The 24,801-nt window shown below is 42.4% G+C and overlaps 1 protein-coding gene across 2 annotated transcripts in view; it reads left to right on the forward strand.

Moving 5' to 3' along the window:
- LOC129406488 (leucine-rich repeat-containing protein 37A3-like) overlaps window positions 1–24,801 on the forward strand; it is a 131,490-nt gene that overhangs the window by 22,579 nt on the left and 84,110 nt on the right. The window lies entirely within an intron of this gene.

The following is a 24,801-nucleotide window of genomic DNA, read 5'->3' on the forward strand; positions in this document are numbered from 1 at the left end:
GAACTCCCAGAAAATCTAAGAGACCCCATCGTCTGCCACAGCAAATGCAGAATGATTATTTAGATTCTGGTATGGATATCTTATCCTGAGTAGAGTGAAACTTTGGATGTACTGGGAGGTTCAGAGCAACATCCACAGATCCCTCACAAGATTGAATCCTTTTCACCCCAGTCCCAGCATCCAGAACCCTCTGAAAAGATAGAACAGCTTCCCTTTAAGGCCCTGGAAGCTGAAGTTTCAGCAAGCACACAACATACCCCAGCTGCACTTCCAGTATGTCCTAGAAACAAAACCCTCTTTAGTTCAGGACTCAGGTTTGCTGTCCAGTACCCCTGAAGAGGGTCATACTGCTTCAGTCCTGCCAAAAACCTTAGTTCAGCCTACATTGGCTGCTGAGGAAGGGGGATCTCCAGTGCCTCAGGAGGTGGAAGCTCAGCCTTCAGAGTCATGCCTGAAACTGGTAGTGCAGTCTTTACTGCAGCATCCAAAGAATGAGCTGTCTGCAATCCAGAAAGAAGCCCATCTTTCAAATATATCTTCTGTCACCATCAAACCTGCCTATCTGCAGATTACCAGAACTCCAAGAGTCACCAATGAGGGTGAAATATCAAGCCAGCCAGAAACCCTAAATCTAATTCACACTGCAGAGAGCCTTGAAGAGAATAAACAATCTCTAGGCTAAGAGGAGGCCCTGCAGTGAATCTACTTCCTGGAACTTTGATGCTACACGTTGTAGAGAAGGGAATGTCTAGAGCTGGGAATGTCCCCTGATTTTGTGGGGCCTGGGGCCGGCCCCACTGTAAGTTTCCCGAATTGGGGTCACCAGCCACGCCAAGATGGGAGGGACAATCTCTGGCCCAATGGATGTTTTCCCTTACAACATCATGGACGAGGTCCAGGTGGTGTTCTCACAGTGGCACTGTTTGGAGGTGCCCTGCAGTCCTTATGGAAGTGGCCTGATCTTCCACAATTAAAACATTTGCCCTGATCTGTCCTCTGTATGGCATAGGCCTCAACAGCATTCATAGGTGCCTGGTGCTTGATAGAACCAACATTCCCACATGCCTTAAAGTACCCCATAATGTCCTCCTCCTCCTCCTTAATGGGGCACAGCACGGCCTGGCAATCCTCATTAGCATCTTCAAAGGCCAGTTCTTTTGACAGAAGCTCCTGAGTTTCCTTACCCTTCACCTGCTTTTCTATGGCTTCCATCAACCTCCCTGTGAAGTCTGCATAGGGTTCTGAGGCACCCTGAATAATCTTAGTATAGCTTATTATAGCTTAGTATAGCTTCCCTTCAATTCTGCACTGCCTTGGATATTCCCTGCCCTGATACAGTTACCATTTCTCCCACCCAGAGTCCCCACAGATTAAATTCTGGTGTACAGGGACAAGATTTGAGCCCTGAGGTAGAAAGGGAGCTTGTTCAAGAGAACCTTAGAAGCAGCACATCAGGTTTTCACGGTTATCTGGAGGATTCCCTGACAGTGCAGGTAAAGGCGTCTCTGATCCCTGACTCCATTCCTCATGGAGCATCTAGAGGCTCACCGACAAGTGAGCCTTCAGGGAACAAGAAGCTATCCCACACATGGGATATGCGGAGCTGAGTTCTGTACCTGATGGGCATCAGGTTCTGAGCCAAGTTTTGAGCCAGGACAAAGACTACATTTTCATCATATGAAAGCACCGACCTCACAGTGCTCGGGGAACCTTCTGTCCTACATGAAGTGCAGACTCAAGGACCAGAGCACCCAGAGAAAAGCTTTTCTACTATGGAGCAAGAATCGTCCCAGCCTGTAGAGAACCTTCATGATTACCTTCATAACCACTCAAGGGGATCTGCTCCACCCTCTATCTGGAACTGGCTCCCTGTCATCCAAGTTTTCTTTATCAGCACCTAAAATTTCCAAAAGTTATCAGTTGCTACCTCAGACTGCAAAGAGGTATAAGGCTCATCGTAAGAAACCTGAAAGTAACAAGTCTGAGACCACTAAAACTGGTTTATCTTCCGCAACCCAGCAGGACGTCATGCTTAAGATTCCTGAACATCTTGAGGTAGTCATTTCTTCGACTCAGCCAGGCACCTCTCCTAAAACTCCAGACTCTCCAGCTCAGACTTACGAAGCATTCCCAAGCCAGACTCTGGAGAATCAGAAGATGACAGTTTCACCAAGACCCCCTCACGCTTCACCTTCACACATCCCCAGTGTCGTGAGTGAACCTGCCAACGTGGTTGTTGCCGTAACAGTGCACCCCAGTACAGTAGCAGGGCATTCTCCACGTGGGCAGCAGGCTACAACACACTCAGCCCCTCTTTATAATATGGAATCTTTAACCCCGAATGAGGCCCCGCCCCCTTACCCAAAAAGGGAACCACAAATCAAAATCTAGGGCTCTGTAATGAAATAACTTATCCTCCAGAACCTGATGTGTCAACAGATTCTGTTGTGAGTCGGGATCAACCTCTGCCTCTGACATTGCCCAAAGTTAAATCTGAGGCTCAGAGGGTTAGCACAACTTCACCACCCCAGTGAGAGACCCCAGCCAACTCTCTGGTTTCCACAGGAAAGCTGGGACTTTTGGCACTGCAACAAGATGGCCCAGATCTGTATTCAACTCCCTCTGAAATGAGGAGGGAATCATTTCATACTTTCTTCAGTCAATCAGGAAGTCCCGACACAGTCTGAAGGACTTCAGTCTTCTCAAATTCAGCAGGAGGGCCCACTTAAGAATCCAAGCTGACAGTGAGGCTCCAAGGTGCACAAAGTGTAGATCTGTCTACAGAGTTAACTATGGATCCTGTAGCTAAATCTGTACATCAGAATGTCACAGCGTCACCTCTAGATCTCGGTGAAGCTCAGCAACCACAACCAGTGTTATCTAAAATGACACTTTCTCTAGGTTCGGGGTCCATGAGGAAGACTCTGATCACCCTGCAGTCAGCCTTGAAAAGATTGAAGCTACGCCAGGTCAACAAGAGGCCATTGCTCAGACTCCAGATCTTCCTGAGGTGAACACTTATGCAGTCTCTCAGGAGATCCCAAAAAACTCACTAGAGCACCCTGAGATTAAACCATTTGCTCAGGATCCGGTCTCAGCTCGTCCTCTACAGACTACTGCAACAACCAGATCTGTAACCCAGAAAGAGACCCCACCGCAACATTCAGTCTCTCAGGAGGACTTGACTACAGATGAGCCTTCGAATGATTCTCAAATATTTTTATTCCAACAAGAAAATGCAGCTTAGGGCCGGAGTGATAGCACAGCGGGTAGGGCGTTTGCCTTGCACGCGGCCGACCCGGGTTCGATCCCTGGCATCCCATACGGTCCCCCAAGCACTGCCAGGAGCAATTCCTGAGTGCAAAGCCAGGAGTAACCCCTGAGAATTGCTGAGTGTGACCCAAAAAGCAAAAAAAAAAAAAAAGAAAAAAAGAAAACGCAGCTCAGTCTACAGAGCACCCTGAGATGATAGCATCACAGTCTGTTCCCCAAGAGAGCCAAGCGCAATCTCCAGGCTTCCAGGAGAACCCAACTCTGTTTCCTGGATCTCCCCAGGAGGATGAATCATCTCCATCTCAGGAGGTCCTGGCTTCATTTCCAGGCCTCTCTGAGAACATGGAATTATCTGGCAGGCAGATTGTATCTTCAACCACTTCAGAAACACAGATGTTCCAGAGTGAGAGGGTAGTTCTACATTCAGGACAGACTCAAACTCAGCTTTCACCAGACAAGGAACCTGCTGAGGAAATGGAAATTTCTTCACCTATGCAGGAGACCCTCACCCAGCTTTCAAAGCTACCAACTGATATCCTTTTGCCTCAGGCTCCAGAGCATTTGGAACAAACAGTTTCAGCATCAACTCAGCATCCATCATCAGCCCATGTCACGACTATCACGGCAGAACCAAGTAGGAAGAGCAAAGGTTCTGCGACCCTGAAGAAGACTACCACTCCCACAGAGCACACTGTGACAAAACCATCAGGGCATGTGCAGACTCATTCAATCTGGCTCAACTAAAGTTTCAGCTCTACCCAGTCTGGGGGTTCAAATCAATATTTGGCTGTAACTCCAGAACGCACAGTGAAGAATAAACCCTTGCAACCCTGACGAGTACCAGTGCTACAGAACACTCAAATGAGACACCTATCACACCGTCTCTGAGTCCTCATTCAAACCTGAGTAAAGTTGCATATCCACCTATAAACAAGGATGTTACTGTCACTGAAGGCTGTTCAGTTATATCTCCATCGTGCAAGAGACTCCAGGTCAGCCTACAAAGGCCCCAAAGAAAGCTGAGGTAGCATATCAACAAGTATCACTTCGACAATCCCCACACAGGGATTGCCATCAGAACAGCATCAGCAGCAGCACACAGATCTGGGTGAACACACATCTGTATCTTTGGACGAAACTCCACAACCAGAAACATCAAGGACAGCTCATTCTTCCCTGTCTCACTCTTCTGCCCTGCCCTGTGTACGATCTTCTTCAGAAAAGGCACATGTAGATTTTCCTGAGCAACTGGAACAGAATGTACCCATGACCTTCAACATATGTGAGCTCTTTACCTGCACAAAGAATACCCTCTCCTGTACTGGTCTCAGTCCAGAGAAGTGGCTCGTAGGATGCTTGTGCCAAGGCCCAACATCAATAGCACCTTCACTATACTGTACGAATCACTATACTGTAAGAAATATGTTTTTTTGTCTTTTTGTCACATGTATTAGTACAGCACACTGGCTTGTGAATGTGGGCAGATTGGTCTGTTTAATAGATATTTAGAAATGGATTTTCTGGGCTGAAGAATGTGTCGTTAAGAAAATTTAGTTGACATAAAGATATTTGTGCTAATTTAACTGTTTATGAAAGCATTGATTCTCCATGCCATCCACCTCTGGACATTCTTCATTTGGGGGCTGGTCTGATGACTGTACAAAAGGGATCCAGTCCATATTTTAATTTTTCTGTTTATTTTTGAATTTAAATACTTTTCATGTTCACTGAACCTTTTTTGAATTGGTGGTCCTTTGCCCATTTTACTGTGTTTATTGCTTTTTTATTGATAAGTCACTTTAGACACAAGTGATATATAGAAAAATATTGACATCCAAAGTAGCCGACTTGAGTTTTGTATGTCATTAAACTTGAATACAACTTGAATACAAGCAATAAATGACGTTTTAGCTAATGAAAGCATGGTAATCATAGGAATTTGATGCCAATTGGCAAGAATGGAAAAGGCTATAACTAGTTAGTTCATATCTTAAAATATCTTTTTATGTAGCCATTATGGTTTACTGTTTTACAGTACTGTCCATGGTAGTGTTTCATGGTAGTTGCTCATGAGTAGGTTTCAGTCGTATACTGTTTCAACACCCATCCCTCCACCAGTGTGCATTTCCCAGCATTAGTGTTCCCATGTTCCCTCCCATCACCCCACCCCCCACACTCTGCCTGCCTTAAGGCAGGCACTTTTCTTCTCTCTGTCTCTGCCTCTCTATCTCTGTCTCTCTGCTTTTGGGAATTGTGTTTGCAATATTGATACTGAAGGTTATCAAGAATATCCCCTTATCTACCTTCAACACTCAATGTTTGTCCAATGTGATCATTCCCAACAATTACTGTCATACTGGCGTCTTCTCTTTCTTGCATACCCTCTGCCCCACACACATCTGTGGTTGAGTTCAACCATTGACCCAGTCTTCTTAGCCCGTTTTTCCTGGTTGTTGGTGTACAACATCCCAGAATCTCTGGCCTAGCTAGGCTTGAATGTAAATATCGTTTTCCTGTGCATAACACAATTCTCTCCCTACTTTTATCCATAAATCTAAATTGAAATTTTCCATATTTTTTGGCTTAAACCAATGACAGTACTTTTGTATTCTCTCAAGGAGGCATCTTATTATCTGTTCCTTTAAAGGCAGACCAGCTGCTTTTGTTAGAGAGTTCAAAGTGTCAACATAGGCATCCTGCTGAGATGTTACAGAATTACCCATTGCCCTTTTTTCCCTTTCTTCCTTTATTTATTCTTTATTTCTTTCTCTCTTTCTTTCTCCTTTTCTTCTTTTCCCTTTTTTTCTTAAGTCCTGCTTATCTTTCTTTGTTCCCTTTCTTTCTCTTTTTGTTTTTCTGCCTTTTTTTCTACCTATATTTCTTTAATCCCTTTCCTTTTCTTCCCTTTCTTTTTTCTCTATCTATATTTCTTTATTCCCTTTCTACTTTTCTTCTTCCTTTCTTCACTCTTTCTTTCTTTTCTCTCTTTCTTTTCTCTTTCTTTCTTTTCTCTATTTCTTCCTTCCTTCCTTCCTTCCTTCCTTCCTTCCTTCCTTCCTTCCTTCCTTCCTTCCTTCCTTCCTTCCTTCCTTCCTTCCTTCCTTCCTTTCTTTCTTTCTTTCTTTCTTTCTTTCTTTCTTTCTTTCTTTCTTTCTTTCTCTTTCTCTCTTTCGTCACACCCAGCGATGCACAAGGGTTATTCCTGGCTCTGCACTCAGGAATTACCCCTGGCGGTGCTCAGGGGACCATATGGGATGCTCGGAATTGAACCTGGATCGGCCTCGTGCAAGGCAAACGCCCTACCCGCTGTGCTATCACTCCAGCTGCATTGGGCACCATGTGTTGCAATAATGTTGCTGTAAGATTTGGTCAGACAGTCTGAGGCATTTAAGATATGCATGCAAAAGAAATATACATTTTCTGGGAGGATCACATAACTGTCTCCAGCGTTTTTGTGTTGTGGCCTGCTGGAGAGCAGCTTGTTCAGTCCCCTTTTATTAACTAGGTTGATGTTTTAACCAATGATATTCAGCCACATAGGCAGAATATGCAAATTAACTTCCTCAAGGGAAACAGTATCAAAGTCAGTTACAGCCGTTAGTATGGTCCGTTAAAGTTACAGCAACAGGAAAAACGATTTTTTTTTTTTACTTTACTTCCAAGCCTAGCTAGGCCTGAGATTATGGGATGTGTACACCAACATTTCCCCCTTTTTTGTTTAAAATGATCAGTAATAAAAAATACAAACATTTTCACAAATCCTTCCAGTAATACCTCAAGAAAATCTTAAGAAAATCTAAACTTATTCTACAGAAATTGTTTTTCATTTTACAATACAGAGTTTACACACATTAAGCAATATATCAGTTCCAGTCCTCGTTCAGAGACATTTGTCAAAAAAGACCGATTAGTCTCTAAACAAAAACAACACTTTCATGCCTTTTTGGACGAACTTCACAGTCCAGCTTTTTCTACAATCAGTAACTGCCGAAACACTCTCGGTATCAGATTCTTCTTTCATAGACAAAGATGAATCGCCAGCATCCATAAGCCAAATTAGAAACTTCCTCTTTCTCAAACTTCACAGATGCCCGGATAAAATATGCATGGAATATCATCCAGTCTTATATAATAAACCTGTTTTCTCTTAAAACTTATGTTTTGAACTAAACCAGTATCTTTTGAACCTATTTTTATGTACAATTATTTCAATTCTTTTTAACAACTCAATATAGTGCAGATACAAACAAAAATTATAATGTACATATTTAGAGAAAAAATGTACTAACTAATAAAAACTTGTATTATTTTTACAAAGCATGAGGAAAACATCTTTTTAATTAATTTTAATAGTTCTTATACTTTAGATATTTCAAATCATGAATCTTTTACACCAATCTTTAACAATTTTTACCTTGGTTTCATGCTCTAATTTTACAAGTCTTCATAAGCTCCAAAAAACAGTCAAACTTTAAAAAATTTTTTGGAGTACTTATTACTTACCTTTAATTCTGATTTCAATCTGACTTCAATATTTAAACACTTAACACAGACAGACATACAGAAAGGCAACAAAATCATATGCATGTGCATTCATACATACCTGATCGATCGATCTGACCCTCCAAGAACCAGGGAAGAAAATCTGATGGACAGAGAAAGGAAGGGCAGTCCCCAGGGTAAAAATTTCCTCCTAAGATTGGTTACCTTTTACTTTAAACCCCATTAAATGTGGAGTGCTACTCTTGGAATATTAGCCTTGTGAGGTATGTCAAGTTTCTGCTTTCTAGTAGAGTAGTCTATAGGTGTCAAGTTTCAATTTGCCCATTTGAAATATATCATCAGTGTGAGATCTGTGCCATGATCTTGACTAATTTCTCCCTTCCCATTGACCTATTCAGGAATGTCCAGAATAGATCAGACGTCAAAACTCTATGGTAATAGCACTGACAGAATATACCTACCACAGAGCCTTTGAGACATAGCCTTGTATGGTGCCTTCCCTTTGTCACTAAAATCATGATTTAGTTCTTTTTTAATTTTTTTAATTTTAATTCTTGTTTTTTTATTTTTTGCTTTTTTGGATCACACCTGGGTGTGGCCCCCAAACAAAACAAAGCACCAAAGGAACCCCACCAAATAATAAAGAAATGTTCATTAAAGCCAGGGGTGTGTGATAGAGGAAAGTGTGATTGGGAGGGGCACATTTGGGGCCTCTGTGAATCTGTACTTCTTGTCAGGAATATGTCTTGGGGCCTTTGCTTTACTGTTCTTTCATGTTGGGGGGTGCACAGCCACTGGTTCTGGGCTCAAGGTTTACTCCTGGGGGATCATATGGGGTGCCGGGTCTGACCCAGTAAGCCATGTGCAAGGCAAACGCCCTCCCCTCTGTACTATTGCTCTGGCCTCAATCGTTCTTGAGTATTTGTCATGTGCATTTTGTGCTCATTTTACTTCCCAGAACAACAACAAAAATTTAATGGTGTTCAGTTTCGAAGGGTTTCCTTTACAGGCTTAATTTTATTCTTTATGAGGTATCCAGAGTAATGTTTGGGAAGAGAGGAGGGAGTGGCAATCCTGTGGTCCTGGTGTCACTCAGAATTTGGATCTGACAGATTTTGTGACCTAGATAATATGCTTTATATAGGTTACTTGGTGAGAAGAGTCAATAGCTGTGTTGTGTGCATGATGGATATAAGTGTGGACAAAACAAAGAGTATAAATAGAGATCACTATCCCTAAGTTAAATAAGAATTGGGGTCTTTAGAAAGCACCATTATTATGTGTAAGAATTAGTCTTATGTAGTAAGTAGTCATAGTTATTTTGCATTTTGGTCCAGAAATAATTTTTCCATTTCGCAGACTTCTCAGTGACAATTCTTTGACTGAATTACATAAGGATTCATTTGAAGGTCTGCTATCCCTAAAGTACTTGTAAGTTAATCATTTATTTATGAGTTTCTAGATCTGTTGCTTATAAAACAAAGGGTGTACAAGTTAATCTTTATCATTTCTTCCAGCAATACTATTCCATAGTTTTGTGATTATAGCATTAACAACCTCTCATGTCATTTCTGGCACTAAATTACATTTGCCTGTATATATATATATATATATATATACATATATATATATATACATGTACATATATAAAAAACCTCTAGGCTTACTCTTCAAGCCCATGTTCTCCCTGGATCATGTACTTTTCTTACTTGTCCCCATGACTCTTTGTTTGCTTTTTCTGCTCTGGAGAATTCTGGGTTATCTTGTGAACACATTCTTTCTCTTTCCCACCCTCCACATCTTTCTAAGAAAGTTTCTTTCAATATAAACTATTTTGCTTCACAAAAGGTTTTTTTTCAAACTTTACTAATAGATGAAAAGTACTTATATCTGTAACTCCCATATAAACCTAAAGTAAGTGCTAATTTACCATCTCTTCTATGTCCATGTAGAGTTCCTTTAATCCTGAATCCAATCCAACACATGGTCCTGTTTTACATAGCCCATTAAGTTAAGAATTGTTTTTGTCAGCTGGGGAGATTGCACAAATGGTGAGTGTGATGCTTAGCAACAGGAGGCCCAGGATGGACTCCCAGCAGGACATGGTTCTGGGCTCTCCATTCCCTGACCCCCCAGTAATGTCCCTGAAGTAGCCCCTGAGCACTACTAAATAAAAACAAAGATCTATGCAAATATGTTCATGTTTTTATTTTTAATTTTTACTTATTTATTTATTTATTGCTTTTTGGATCACACTCAGCGATGCTCAGGGGTTCCTGCTGGCTCTGCACTCAGGAAACTCAGTAATTACTCCTGGCAGTGCTGGGGGGACCATATGAGATGCCCGGGATCAAACCCGGGTCAGCAGCGTGCAAGGCAAACGCCCCACCCGCTGTACTATCCCTCCGGCCCCATGTTATTATTTATTTTTTTTAATTTTGTCTCTGAAGCAAGATAGATTTTATTAAAACTTATTTAGAAAGATGTGAGGGAGAGAAATTAAGAAGTATGTGTTCAAGAGAGAACACAGGCTCTCCAGAGTGCAAATAAGCCAGCAAAGAAACAGAGAAAGAAGCAAGTGAGATATTCAGGGCGTGAAGAGCAAGCCCTGAGAACTTTCAGGAGGTGCTTTTATTCAATCCTTCCAAAAGGTTGTTCTCTCTCCTTTGGGTGTTGTGGTTTGCGATAGGGGTATTGAGTGGCCATCTTGTTCTTTCCTGGAGTTGTGCATACTAAAACTTAGTCTGGGTGTTGAACAGGAATGTCTTGCACTGTTGATGTTCTCTTTATAATCTCATGGATTCTTTTGTAACTTCTCCTTTTCTGAGGGGACCAGCCTTTTCTGGGTGGGGCCTTGGATTTTTGCATCCTGGTGGTACCTCAGTTTCTCTCCCAAGAATTCAGGATTTGTATTTCAAATGATGTGATCATCAAGCCTTGAGCTACTTTGTGGCTAGGGAATTTCTTCTTTAGTTTTATTATTCCCACAAAGTACATCTGCCAGCCTGCACCAGCAGGAACAGGAAAGCAGTCCTAACCTCATCACAGGCATCCTGGGTCCACCACCTGTCCCTTGCAGGAAAGAATTTCAAGAGGTGCAACAGTGAAGCAGGTTAGTTTTTATTGACTAAAACGTGCCTTGGAAGATGTGGGAGGAGAGAAAAGAGGGCGATGTTGGAGAGAGAGCACCGGGTTTCCAGAGTGCAAGTGAATAAGCCAAGGAACATAGTTGCTAGCAAGCGAGACACACGGGAGAGCACAGCTTGAAGAGGAAGCTCAAACTATGTTTGTGTATATAAAGTCGATGTTTGTGTTTTTCTGTAAAAGAAAAAAAATCATAAAAATATGCTCTGCAAAACCTAGAATATTATTATTTTTAAATTTCTGGCCTTTATTGAAAACTTTTTAAAGCCAGTTTAATAAAAAAATTATTTTAAAAATGAAAATAAACCTGAATTATAGAAAAAAAATAAAGAACTTAACTTGAATCCCATTAACCCAGAATTTTAAAACATATGTGTAGTTTCATCATTGTGATTTACAATACATTCTTAAACCCTATGTCAACATATTTCTGAATTATATATAACTTAAATGAAAATTTAAATATGAAATACTTGGGTTAAACAGAGTGATTCTATAGCAGTACTATTAAGAACATGTGAGATTATCACGAGGAGAGTTCTGTTGTAGGAATTGTTGGGCTATTGTCACACAGACATCTTGACAGAATCTTGTAAAAAGAGAGTAGGAGAAAGGTAGAACACAGGAAAAACACCACAATGCTCTCAGAATACCAAAAAAGAGGGTAGACACCTAGACCCAGGAGTTGTAAGCCAGGGCTAGCATGCAGAGCTCCCTCGTGCCCACCTGCGCTGGGTCACTCAGGCCTGCAGTAGATCACTTGGAGGGCCTGTTAACCCCCCACCACAGTTCCCGCTCCAGCTGATTTGGAGTAGGTTGATTGGAGAACAGGCATCTTCAATCAGCTCCCAAGTGAGACTGGTGTTTGAGAACTATTTGGAAAGTTAATACATGACGGTGTGCATTGTGGGTCAGAAAAGGAAAGCCTGGGACTGGAGTGATAGGACAGGGGTAAGGGGCTTGCTTCTGCACATGGGTGACCCAGGTTTGATCCCCAGCACCATGCAGGGTCCCCTGAGCCCCCCAGAGTGATGTGTGTGCAGTCAGGAGTGAGCCCTCAGCACTGCTAAGGAAGGGAAGAAAGGCAAGAAGGGAGGCAAGAGGAAGAAGAGGAATGAGTTTGAAGATAGTTATACCCATCTTAGTCATATGTGAAAGAACTTAAGTAGAATTCATAGATATAAAACAGTCAACTGTAATCAAATAAAAATTGAGCACTCTGATTTTGTTTGTTCCACCACTGTATAAAGAAAGCAGTGAAATTCATGAAATATTCAGAAAATAAAAATTTAGAAAATAAAATAATAATTTTCTTTTATTTTATATAAATGATATGATTTTGTTTTATATTTTAATTTTAATATATTATATATCTATTTATATATTTTATTTATTACCTTTTATCTATTGTTTATTATAAATTTTAATATATTTTATTTAATTCAAGATATTCAGAAAATATTCAAAACTAAAAATTCAAAAAGTAAAATAAAATTTGAATTTCTATTATGATAGAAAAGTTTATTTCTAAATTAGTTCAAAATTCTGTCTGAAAGAGTAACTTCATCTCATATTATCTGAAAATGGGTCAACTTTTTAGCCTAGAAAACAGTTAAATAGTAAGGTATATAAACATGAGATTGTTTATATGAATTTTTGAAATAATTATATTAAATTTAGTAATTTTACATGAAGATAAAAAAATTGAACTCCATCTATCATTGAGAACATAAAAATCACCGAATCAATTCTCTGCTCTGAGAAAAGTTTAAGTCCAATATTAGAACCAAGTAGTCATATACTTTATTCATGAAGATTTGTGGTTGAGAGAAATGAAAGCAAGGTTAGGAGTTCTGGAACATTCAAATCTACTCATTCAATACTATTTTGGCTTTACTGGTTATTCCTAAAATTTGATATTTGGTAGTTAATTGGAGCAATATTTTCCTTTTCCTTTTTCTAGAGATTTATCCTGCAATAAAATACAGTTTATTAAAGGCATATATTTGAAGCACTGCTATATCTGCAGTATGTGTAAGTTAAAAATATGCTTCATTATTTTTGGAATTTTTAGAACACTTAAATGTCAGCTTCTGTTATTTATTTAATATTATTAGAACATTATAAATAGCTACGAAAACTGTACAGCAAATCCATTTTGCCTGTAAGTAAGGATTACTATGAGAATTACTAGTCAGAGCAATGTGAACAACAGAACCGTGGCCCTCAACCAGGATGATTTTGTACCCACATGACCCTTGATAGTGCCTTGAGGGTTTTTTTATTGTTTTAATGGTCAGATCTATAATGATACTGTTGGTACCTAGTGAGCAGAGGCCTCCAGATACACTGCTGAATAGCTACAATGCAATGGACAGCCCCCCCATAACTAGCCAGCCCCCATGTGGCAGTAGTGCTGAAGTCATGAATCCCTGTTTTAGAGAAATTAAGTATATGTTAAGCATTTGCTATTTTGTGTCTAATGCCCCCACAGCATCATAAACATCAAATAATAAACCTTAAGCTTAGGTCTTCCACAGTGATGTTTAGTGCATGAAATGCTGTGTTTATGTGAATTGAAAGTAACGCCTGGTGTGACCCCAAAAGAAAAAATATTTCTTCTTTTTCTTCTTTCTCTTCTTCCTCTTCAACTGCTTCTTCCTCCTCTTCCTCTTCCTCCTCTTCCTCCTCTTCCTCCTCTTCCTCTTCCTCCTCTTTCTTTTCCTCTTCTTTCTCCTCTTCCTCCTCTTCCTCTTCTTCCTCCTCTTCCTCTTCCTCCTCTTCCTCCTTTTCCTCTTCCTTTTCCTCTTCTTTCTCCTCTTTCTCCTCTTCCTCTTCTTCTTCCTCTTCCTCTTCTTCCTCTTCCTCTTCTTCCTCCTCTTCCTCTTCCTCCTCTTCCTCCTCTTCCTCTTCCTCCTCTTCATCTTCTTCCTCTTCCTCTTCTTCCTCCTCTTCCTATTCCTCTTCTACCTCTTCCTCCTCTGCCTCTTCCTCTTCCTCATCTCCATCCGCTTCCTCTTCCTCGTCTCCTTACTCTTCCTCGTCTCCTTCCTCCTTTTCCTCTTCTTCCTCTTCTTCGTCTTCTTCCTCCTCTTCTTCCTCCTCTTCCTCTTCCTCTTCTTCCTGCTTCCTCTTCCTTTTTTCCCTTACTCCTCCTCCTCCTCCTTCTTTATCTTCTTCTTCTTCTTCCTCCTCCTCTCTTTCTTCTTCCTCTTCCTTCTTCCTCTTCCTTCTTCCTTTTCCTTCTTCCTCTTCTTTTTTGTTTTTGTCTTTATCTTCTTCCTCCCCCTCCTCCTCTCTTTCTTCTTCCTTTTTCCTTCTTCCTACTTCCTCTTCCTTCTTCTTATTCCTCCTTTTTCTTCTTCCTTCTTCTGTCTTCTTTCTTCCTTCTTCATTCTTCTTCTTTCTTCTTTTTCTCCTTCCTTTTTCTTCTTTCTTCTTTTTTCTACTGCTGCTGCTTTTATTTTTTCTTTTTTTCTTTGATAGGAATCTTGGTTTCGAGTTAATCACCGAACTGAGGTTTGGAACGTTTCAGTCCTGGCATGGAATGACTTTTTACAAAAGATGAAAGTGAAAAAAGCAGATAAATATATATTGAAACTGTGCATAAAAACATCACACAGTTATTATTAACTCACTGGTATAAGGCCAGTGTGAACTCTAACAAGTATGTCCTGAGATCCAATCCCTTTTTTTCAAATGAGGAAACTAAGGAGGCCAGGAGATCTGCATGGGGCGTGGCAGGCTTTGCTTTCACTATTATTGATTATTGGCGCGAGCACTAACAGAAAGGCACCTGTTAGCATTGTCACTGGTATGCGCTGAATTGTGAATGAGGTTTTAAATTCCCAATTTAGTCCCAACTTTGGTTCCTGTTCATGTGCAAAGTTCCAAACCACTTAAACGTATGCAACAAAGATAGGTCATTTTATTACCTATCTGACAAATGACTGGGTTGATTAGAGGCTGGGTTGATCATAATTTACTCCCTGCATTAAATATAGCTGAGGAAAGGTCAAGGTGAGAGCCAGACAGAGAGCTCAGTGGGCTGAGGCATGCCAGGTGTAACCCAAACCTAAGCACCAACAAAACAAAAAGACCCATCTGAGGTGAATTGATAAGGAATTAAAGGAAGCTGAACTCCAAACCTTACTTGCAAGATCTCGGGAAGATCCCAGCAATTTTTATATTCATAATTTTGCATTTCATTAATTTGTTAAACAGGATTTTAATAAACTAGATGAATTTCAGGGCCCACAAAACCTTAATTCTTCCTGGGTTCCGGGTAATTATCTCTCAGTTTCTTGAATGAAGCATCTATAATATTAATAGACATTGAGTGGTGAACATATCAGTTAAATAAAAATCAGGTCGCCTACAATATGCCATAATAATTTGCAACTGTAAATTAATAAATTCTCCATAAATTGTCAAAATATTAATAAGATGCCATTGTTTTTGAAAGGGTGATAATCACATCTCTTACAGATGAAATCAGGAATGAAGTATGTTATGGAAATCCTACAGTGTTTGCTAATCCTAAATGTTCAGTATCTCTTTTTTTTCTTTTGTTTTTGTTTTGGGGCCACACCGCCATGCTCAGGCAGGGGTTGTTCCTGGCTCTCTTCTCAGGAATTACTCCTGGCGGTGTCTGGGGAACCATATGTGATGCCAGGAATTAAACCCAGGTCAGCTGTGTGCAAGGCAAATGCCCTACCTGCTGTTCCTGCTGTACGATTGCTCCAGCCCCAAGAATTATTTTTTTCCTTCTGACTTTCAAGTGTTTCTTCATCTACACAGGTCTAGAGTGATGACTTGTTTAAAAAATTCTTTTAGTCATTTCATCGGTACAAGTTCCATGATTGTAGCAACTGCAGACTTGACAAAGTAGAAAGGCGATGCCTTACTCAGACAGAGCAGTGGACACTCTGGCATGTTTGTGGAACATCAGTATTTTGCCAAGACATAAGTACTAAGAGGGAACAAAGGAAACCCAAACCTTGTTCCTACTGACCGCTTGACCCCACTGTGGAGATTGTCAGTGAGGTGGGGAGCTGCACTGTGAAGGCAGACGGAGCTGGGGTCACCGCGAGGCCCTCACGCTCTCCCAGCCACATAGCATAATGGCCTGTCTTTAGATGAGTGTCCACACGAGAGCTTACTCTAAGGCATTGTTATCACTTTGGGGTATGTACTGAAATCCTGGCAGCAGCTTCTCATCGTTCAAAAGCTTCTACCTTAAAGATGAAGACCACTCAGGACCTTGGAATGGTTTAGGGGTGACTGGATTCTTTGTTATAGTTGGAAAGTTGAGGAGTTGATCACATTCAGCAACTGAAAGCGTCTGTTCTCCCAAGTGCGTCTTTTCCTTCCCATCTTCATAAGGAGATATCTTCTGTTTCAACTTACAGTGCTGCTGGAGCACTGTAGGGGTCACATCTGAGCACCACCCAGATGTGGTCCAGCTGCTCCCTTTAGGCTCCCTGCTGCCCCCACACCCCCAAACAGGTTCTACCTTCACTCCTCATCTTTATTGTTGAGAGATGTCTGAGGGTCATACACACCCCTGGCTGTGATGCTCAAATTCAGTTGCGGTGCTCACTGGAAATCCTACATCAGGGCCAGGCACTTGCCCCCTGGGCTGATGTTTGCTAAAGGCCTCCATGCTTTGGGGTGGGGGGGGAGGGCGGGAGGCTCACACACACACACACACACACGACCAACAGGTGTCGCTCTTCTAATCCTCGTGTATTAGAGCACCTTCTATGAGCCATGCTCACACCTGTGCTTGTCAGAGGCACCACTTCTCGGCATGGTTCTTGCGCACCCTTTCTCTTTTATATCAAAGATCAGCAAAGACCTTTGTTGCCTGAATTTTGAGGTGGATTTATATGCTTCTTGGGGTCTTGCTTTTCCTGAGACTGAACTCCACCCATGCCCACTGGCAGAGAGCCATCTGCTCAGCCACAGTGACCTAGGCAGGAAGCCACGACAGGGTCTGTGGTTTCTAGCAACAGAGGGCAGTGTCCCCAGATAAGATCTATTTTAAAAAGTCATTTAAAGTAATATTGGCTGGAGTCGGAGAGATGGTACAGTTGGGAGAGCACTTGCCTTGCATGTCACTGACCCATGTGTAATCCCCAAAACTGAATGTGCTCCCCAGAGCACCACCGGGGTTGATCCTTTAGTGCACGGCCAGGAGTCAGCCCTGAGCACAGCTGGGTGTGGCCCAGTAACCAAAAGAAAGGTTTTTGGTTACTGAAAGAGATCAGTCTTTTTTACTGTTTTTGGACTATACCCTGCAGTGCTCATGGGGTGCTGGTCCCTGAGGGGGTGCTTGAAGGGGGCCAGGTAGTGCCATGAACCTGCCCACCCCACCCCCTTGGGCAAGGCATTTACCCCAGCCCTTTTTGGTTTGTTTGAACCCTCTTTTTGTTGATTTTTAAATAGGATTCTCCAATAATGTCCAAAGGACCTAGGAACCAATTATGGTGGTGCTCACGGATCTGATTATACCAGGAGTCAAACTCAACCCCTCGCAAATGCCAGGCATCTGCTCTGCCACTTTGAGCGAACTCCCCAACTCAGTCATGCTCTCTGAGATTGATAAAAACTGTTGCTCCTTTATTTGCCGGGCTGGGGATAGAACCTCAGATTTTATTCCTGCAAGACAAGTGTTTTACCTCTGAGCCATACTTCTTAGTCCTTTTGCCACAGTTTACTCCATAAAGCATAAAGATAAGGTCATGAATATAAAAGAGGCAATGAATGAGCTAGGCGTGCGCATACATTTTGAAATGCAGAAGTCAGCCAGAGAAAGTACTGATATGCAAAGCATGTGCTCAGGTGCCCCTTCCATTTTTCGACTATGAATACTCATTTTTGTATAGACACATTTCCATTTTTCTTGGGCACATATCCAGGTATTACATTGCTGAGTCTTTGGTAACTATGGCTAACTTTTTTTAGGGAGCATCAAGCTTTTCTGCAGTGCCTCTTTTTATATTTTCACCAGCAGTGCATAAGGATTTCAATTTCTCCATCACCCTGGTTGCACTTTTGTCTGCTTTTAGCCATCTTACTGAGTATGAAGTAGTATCTGATGTGACTTGGATTTCTGTTCTGCTAATGGGAAGACATTAACTATCTTCTCAGGCTTATTATAATCATTTTAAAATCCACTTTGGGAGCTGAGCGATAGTACAGCGGGTAGGGCACTTGCCTTGCTGTGGACAATCTGTTTTTATCCCCGGTACCACAGATGGTCCTTTAGCACCTCCAGAAGAGACCCTTGAACACAGAGCCTGGAATAAGCCCGGAATCCTGCTAGATGTATCCCTGACCTCCATAAATAAATAAATAAATAAAGCTGGGATTTGTACAGAGATGATACTAAAAGCATAGCTCAGTTTGATGAATACTATCACCAATAGGGTTCTGGCCAGGACGCGGCTTTCTGTTTATTTCCATCTTTAATGTCTCCCAGGTATTTTTTTTTAAATTTTTTATTGTGGAAAGTTACAAAGTTACAAAGTTTTCAGGTTTAAATATCAGTTATACAATTCTCGAATACCCATCCCTTCACCAGTGCTCATATTCCACCACCAAGAATCCCAGTATAGCTCCACCCCGCCCCCTCACACCCCAAACCCCCCCACGCCCCTAGCCCCCCCACCCTAAGCCCCCCCCCCGCCTGTGTAACTAATAAATTTCACTTTATTTTCACTTTGATTGCATACAATATTTCAACAAAAACTCACTATTAGTGTTTGGAGAGTCTCTCCCCTAAGGAGACCTCAGGATCACAGTCAGTAGGCGGGAGGCTCTGCTTCTCGTGCCGCGGCTCTTGGTTCATCTCTGGGCGAAAGGCGCGCCGGGAACACCTCCCCTCCCAGGATCACCTACAGGCTACGTCACTAAAGAAAGTCCTACCTCCTGGTGGAGGGGTCTTAGAGGGTGGCTCTCACCGCGTGGCTGCTGCCGCTGCCGCCATTTTCGCTCAGAAAAATGGGGTGGAGAGGGAAAAAAATCCCTCCCCGGGCTGCACGAGGTTGTAGTTCAGTTCACAGTCAAAATGCATGGCTGCAAGAATCTGCTCTGGTGCCAAAATGGGTTAGGAGACCTCAGGATCACAGTCAGTAGGCGGGAGGCTCTGCTTCTCGTGCCGCGGCTCTTGGTTCATCTCTGGGCGAAAGGCGCCTCTCCCAGGTATTTTTAAATTTATGTTTGGTTTTTGGGTTTTGTTCACTTGGGGACCACACCCAGCAACATGCTTTGAGGCCCCGGGATATCTTTGGCCTACTTCTCCCTCTGGGAGAAACTGGCAATGCTCTGAGAGTTTCCTGCCCACATGGGACAGCCTTGCAAGCTTCCCATGGTGTATTCATATGCAATTCATATGCAAAATCCAGTAACAAGCTGGATCTCATTCCCCTGACCCTGAAGAGCCCCCAGAGCAACAACATTAGGAGGGCCGAGTCCAGATGGATTTCTAAGATCTCAGGGAAAGGTCAAAATGAGATGTTACTGAGCCCGCTTGAGAAATCGGTGATTAATGGGATATCATGATCGTAATCATGAATGTCTCCCAGGTATTTTTAAATTTACGGGTGGTTTTTGGGTTTTGTTCGTTTGGGGACCACAGCCAGCAGCTCCCAGGGCCATTCCTGGCTCTCTGTACTCAGGAATGACTATTGGTGGGAACCATCTGGGTGTGGGGGATTCAACCCTGGGTCAGTGGATGCAAGACAAGCACCTTAACCCATGTATGCTCTCTCCAGTCCCTTTATCCTTTAAAAAATTCTGTTTTGAATCCCTGTGAATTACAAAGTTACAAAGATATTTATGATTGAGATGCAGGCATACATTGTTCTAACACCAATCGCTTCACTAGTGTCCACTACTCTCCACCCGTCTCCCCTGCTCCCCCTTACCCCCTCTGCCCCTGTAGAAGGCACTTTATCCAGCCATCTCATTGTCCTACTGTTCCCCTCACAAACTTTTCTCCCACCTCTGCCCCAGTGGCAAGTTCCTACTGAAGACCAGTTCAGCTCATTGTTTCCATTGCCATTGGACATTTGAGGTTCCCCTACAAAGTTTGAGATAGATGGTTCTGAGTCCTTTCCTCTCCCTCTGACTGATTTCACTCAACACGATGCTCTTCAGATCCATCCACATTGCAGCAAATTGCATGACTGTATCTCCTATATGGCTGGGCAATATTCTATTGTGAATCTATACCATAGCTTCTTTATCCAGTCATCTATTCGTGGGTATTTGGACTGTTGTCATATTTTGGCGGTTGTATATAGTGCTGCAATGAACCTAGGAGTGCAGACGTCTTTTATGCATTGTGCTTTTGGGCCCTTAGGATATATTCACAAGAGTGGAATTTCTGGGTCATCACTGTATCACTGTCATCCCGTTGTTCGTCGATTTAGTCGAGCGGGCACCAGTAACGTCTCTATTTCTCTCAGCCCTGAGATTTTAGCAGTCTCTTCTTACTCGTCTTTCCCAATGATTGGAGGCTCTTTCAGGGTCAGGGGAATGAGACCTAGCTTTACTGTTTTGGGCATATTGAATACGCCACGTGTAGCTTACGAGGTTCTGCCCGAATGGGCGGGATACTCTCAGTAGCTTGCTGGGCTTTCTGCAAGGTATGTATTACTGTCATCCCGTTGATCAACGATTGCTTGAGCGGGCCCAGTAATGGCTCCTTCATCCTAGTCCTGAGATTTTAGCAGCCTCTCTTTACTTGTCCTTCCCAACGGTGCCTCATTAGAGGCTAGTCAGGGTCAGGAGAATGAGACCCATCATTCTTATTCTATTTGGCATGTGAATACGTCATGGGGAGCTTGCCAAGCTTTCCCGTGTGGGCAGTAAACTCTCGGTAACTTGCCAGGTTTTCCAAGAGGGATAACTAGGGTATCAGATGTTGTGTGATTGCATCCGCACGCTTCTGGGAGCTTGGTTTTATATTCTCTGGATGTTGGCTGTTGAAGGGATTACATGGTATGTGTGTGTCTGTGGGAGCTGGGGTGGGAGGTTTCTGGGTGTGACTGCCTAGCTATGGGAAAATGGAGAATCTGGGTAGAAGAGGCCCAGTCCCAATCTGAGCAGCCTTGGAGATCTAGGCCCCGGGTCCCACACACCTGGGTTCCTTTGCCAGTCATATGGAAGTTTAATTCTTAGTGTTTTGAGGAATGTCCATATTGTCTTCCCAGAAAGGCTGGGTCAGTTAGCATTCTCACAGCAGTGAATGAGGAGCCCTATTCCCCCAAATCCTCGTAAACACTAGTTAATTGTTGTTCTCTTTGATGAGTACCAGTCTCTGTGGCATGAGATGATCTCCAACTGTTGCTCTGATCTTCATTTCTCTGATGATTAGTGATATAGAACTTTTTTTCCATATGCATTTTGGTCATTTGTATTTATTTTGGGCTGGGAGTTGGGCCATATTTGGCGATATTCAGGGCTTACTCCCAGCTCTGCACTTAGTTATCACTCTTGATGCTGCCAAGAAAAAGAGATTAAGGGCATCCAGATAGGAAGGGAAGAAATCAAACTCTCACTATTTGCAGACGACATGATACTATATCTAGAGAAGCCTAAAACCTCTACTAAGAAACTCTTAGAAACAATAGACTTATACAGTAAAGTTGCAGGCTACAAAATCAATACCCAAAAATCCATGGCCTTCATATATGCAAACAATGAGGCAGAGGAAAGGGACATGAAAAAAGCAATCCCATTCACAATCGTGCCCCAGAAAATCAAGTACCTCGGAATCAGCTTAACCAAGGAAGTAAAAGACCTTTACAAAGAAAACTACATAACGCTACTCCATGAAATCAAAGAGGACATGAGGAAATGGAAACATATACCCTGCTCGTGGATAGGGAGAATCAATGTTGTCAAAATGGCAATACTCCCTAAAGCATTATACAGATTCAATGCGATCCCTATAAATATACCCATGACACTCTTCAAAGAAATGGATCAAGCAATCCTAAAATTCATATGGAACAACAGACGTCCAAGGATAGCTAAAACAATTCTTGGGAAAAAGACGATGGGAGGTATCACCCTCCCCAACCTCAATCTTTACTACAAAGCAGTAACAATTAAAACAGCATGGTACTGGAACAAAGGCAGAGCCGTAGACCAATGGAACAGGGTGGAATACCCTTACACGCAACCCCAAATGTATGATCATCTAATCTTTGATAAGGGAGCAAGAAATGTGAAGTGGAGCAAGGAAAGCCTCTTTAACAAATGGTGCTGGCACAACTGGACAACCACATGCAAAAAAATGGGTTTAGACCTTGACCTGACACCATGCACAAAAGTCAGATCAAAATGGATTAAAGACCTCAACATTAGACCAGAAACCATAAGGTACATTGAAGACAAGGTCGGCGAAACCCTCCACGATATTGAAGATAAAGGTATCTTCAAAGGTGACACGGAACTAAGCAACCTAGTAAAAACAGAGATCAACAAATGGGACTACATTAAACTAAAAAGTTTACCAAGAACTTAAATGGCCAAAAGTTAGGTATGTGGGAGTCACACCCACAGACCACATCCGGCTCAGCTTTATAAGCTCATTTATTGGCCTTATTTCAGATGCCCATAAATCTCAAAAGAGATCAAAAGACACAGTAAGGGCCTATAGTGCAGAGGTAGGCAGGAACCCATGCCACACTCAAGGCTCCTCCCCACACGCTCTGGCCGAGTTCACGCATGAGTGAAGTCCTATATGACCTAGGTAATGCAGAACTTTGTGACCTTGGACTCTAGATTCAATGGGACCAGGAGAGGAGATCTTCTGCTCACTTTCTCCAGTCTCCGGTGACCCAGGGGTCATGCCATAAGCCACCTCCTGCTGGCGCCAGATAATCTCATCATCAGCCACTGTCCAGATGACATGGCTGCTTCTCCCGAAAGGGAGCATAACATGAGTTCCCCAAAACCATGCCAATGGACTCCGCACCAGGCTGTTTCACACAGTGCACCCCAGAGGGGTGTGGGTGAGAGCCCTTCCCACCCCAAGGGACCCAGCTCTGGCAGCCAAAAACCTCCACAACCCAACAGCCGCCATACTCAAGGCCGTGCCCCATGCACTCAGGCTGTGCCTCACCTATGAGCAAACATATTCCTGGATTGTGCAGCGGCAAAAGTGGCCTCGCAACACATCGTACAACACTTCCTACCCTTTCTCCATAATTACCACACCACATTTGATGGAGTTCAGATAGTAGACAATAAAAAATAGGGGGAAATGTATATATATATATGCATATATATACATATTTTCAGAGATGTACACCAAAGTTCATGCCACACAAACTTCAACAACATGTTAGTGATATCCTCCAGAATGCCTTAATGGTTCCTGCCAAAATAGAACAATCTTCACGCTGTTTCCTATATGAATACTTTTTTGTAAGCATGTTCAGCAGTTCTTCATAACAACACAAAATATATTACTTCGGTTGTGTTTTGTGACAGGGCTTGGGGCTTGGGATGGAAACATCCGAAATTTGGTGGACAGAAGGTATAATGGTGGTGGGATTGGTGTTTGAATGTTGAGTGTAATCAAACATTGTGAACTAACTTATAAAATTAAAAATTTTTTAAACGTAATGTGGAGTTTATGCCCAATTTAATCAGCTTAACCAATGGCTGAATAAATAGCCGTGCTCCTATGTAGTGGGATTGCTTAGAGCACATAGACTAGAGACTAGAGACCAGCGTGGGACAATGAACTTTGTATGACCTGCACTGGGGGCTTGGGAGAGTCCTGTGCAGAGGGCCTCTTGAAAGAGGGGCCTTGAAGGTAAAATCTACCAGCAAGATAAGCAGGACACATCCTGCACGTACATACTCCTCGTGCTCTAAGTAACCTTGGGAATAATCTGACTTGGTATTTTTTAATGAGAGTATCCTGAGACAAACACAAAATATGTCTGTTTGGTGTATAACTCATGAGAACATCTTTTGACTTGGCTACGTGCCTGGGCAAATGTATGTTAAGAATATAAAAACTGCTTGCTTGAGAATAAACCTTGCCTACAGCCTCGATAGCTGCTGGTCAATGCTTCATCTCTGAGTCGGTGGTCTTCATGCCGGAGCTGGACTCCGGCACTTCTACATTATAAAACTTTTTTAAAAAGAAAAAGAAATAATATTTGCTGCAGAGCAAGGACTTCCTGCAGACATCATCACTCCTCGGGTTTTCTTTCTTATTTGGTGATGGGGTGATGGGAAGACACAACCAGTGGTTCTCAGGGCTTGCTCCTGACTCTGTGCTCAGAGATCACTCCTAGGATGTTCTGGGGCCTATATAAGATTCCAGGAATGAAACATACAAGTCAACTGCATGCAAGGCAAGTGCCTCACTTGCTGTACTATGCTGTACTATTTGACCCCTATCACAGAGTTTTCAACATGGAAAAATTTGTTAGCATATTTTTTTTGCTGTACATTTGTTTTGTTTCCCCCCTTCTGCCCACCCCCACCCCCACCCCCGTTTGCCCTTCACTTTATCATCTTGAGACGTGGCTGTTTCCCAAAGGGAGAATGCTTAGTGCTGGAGAAATAGCACAGCAGGTAGGGTGGTTGCCTGGCATACAGCTGACCCGGATTCAATTCCCAGTACCCCATATGGTCCCCCAAGCACCACCAGGAGTAATTCCTGAGTGTATGAGCCAGAAGTAACCCCCTGTGGATCACTGGTGTGACCCAAAAACAAACCAAAAAAAAGGGGGAGAATGCTTTATGGATTCTAAGTGTGATTATAGATAATCACAGAAAATAAAGTTTTTCACCTTCAAGTTCCATGCCAGTAATATAAATATAAGCTTTAATGCTAGCTAC

Source organism: Sorex araneus, chromosome 7 (assembly GCF_027595985.1).
Source record: "Sorex araneus isolate mSorAra2 chromosome 7, mSorAra2.pri, whole genome shotgun sequence".
In the NCBI taxonomy this organism is placed as follows: domain Eukaryota; kingdom Metazoa; phylum Chordata; class Mammalia; order Eulipotyphla; family Soricidae; genus Sorex; species Sorex araneus.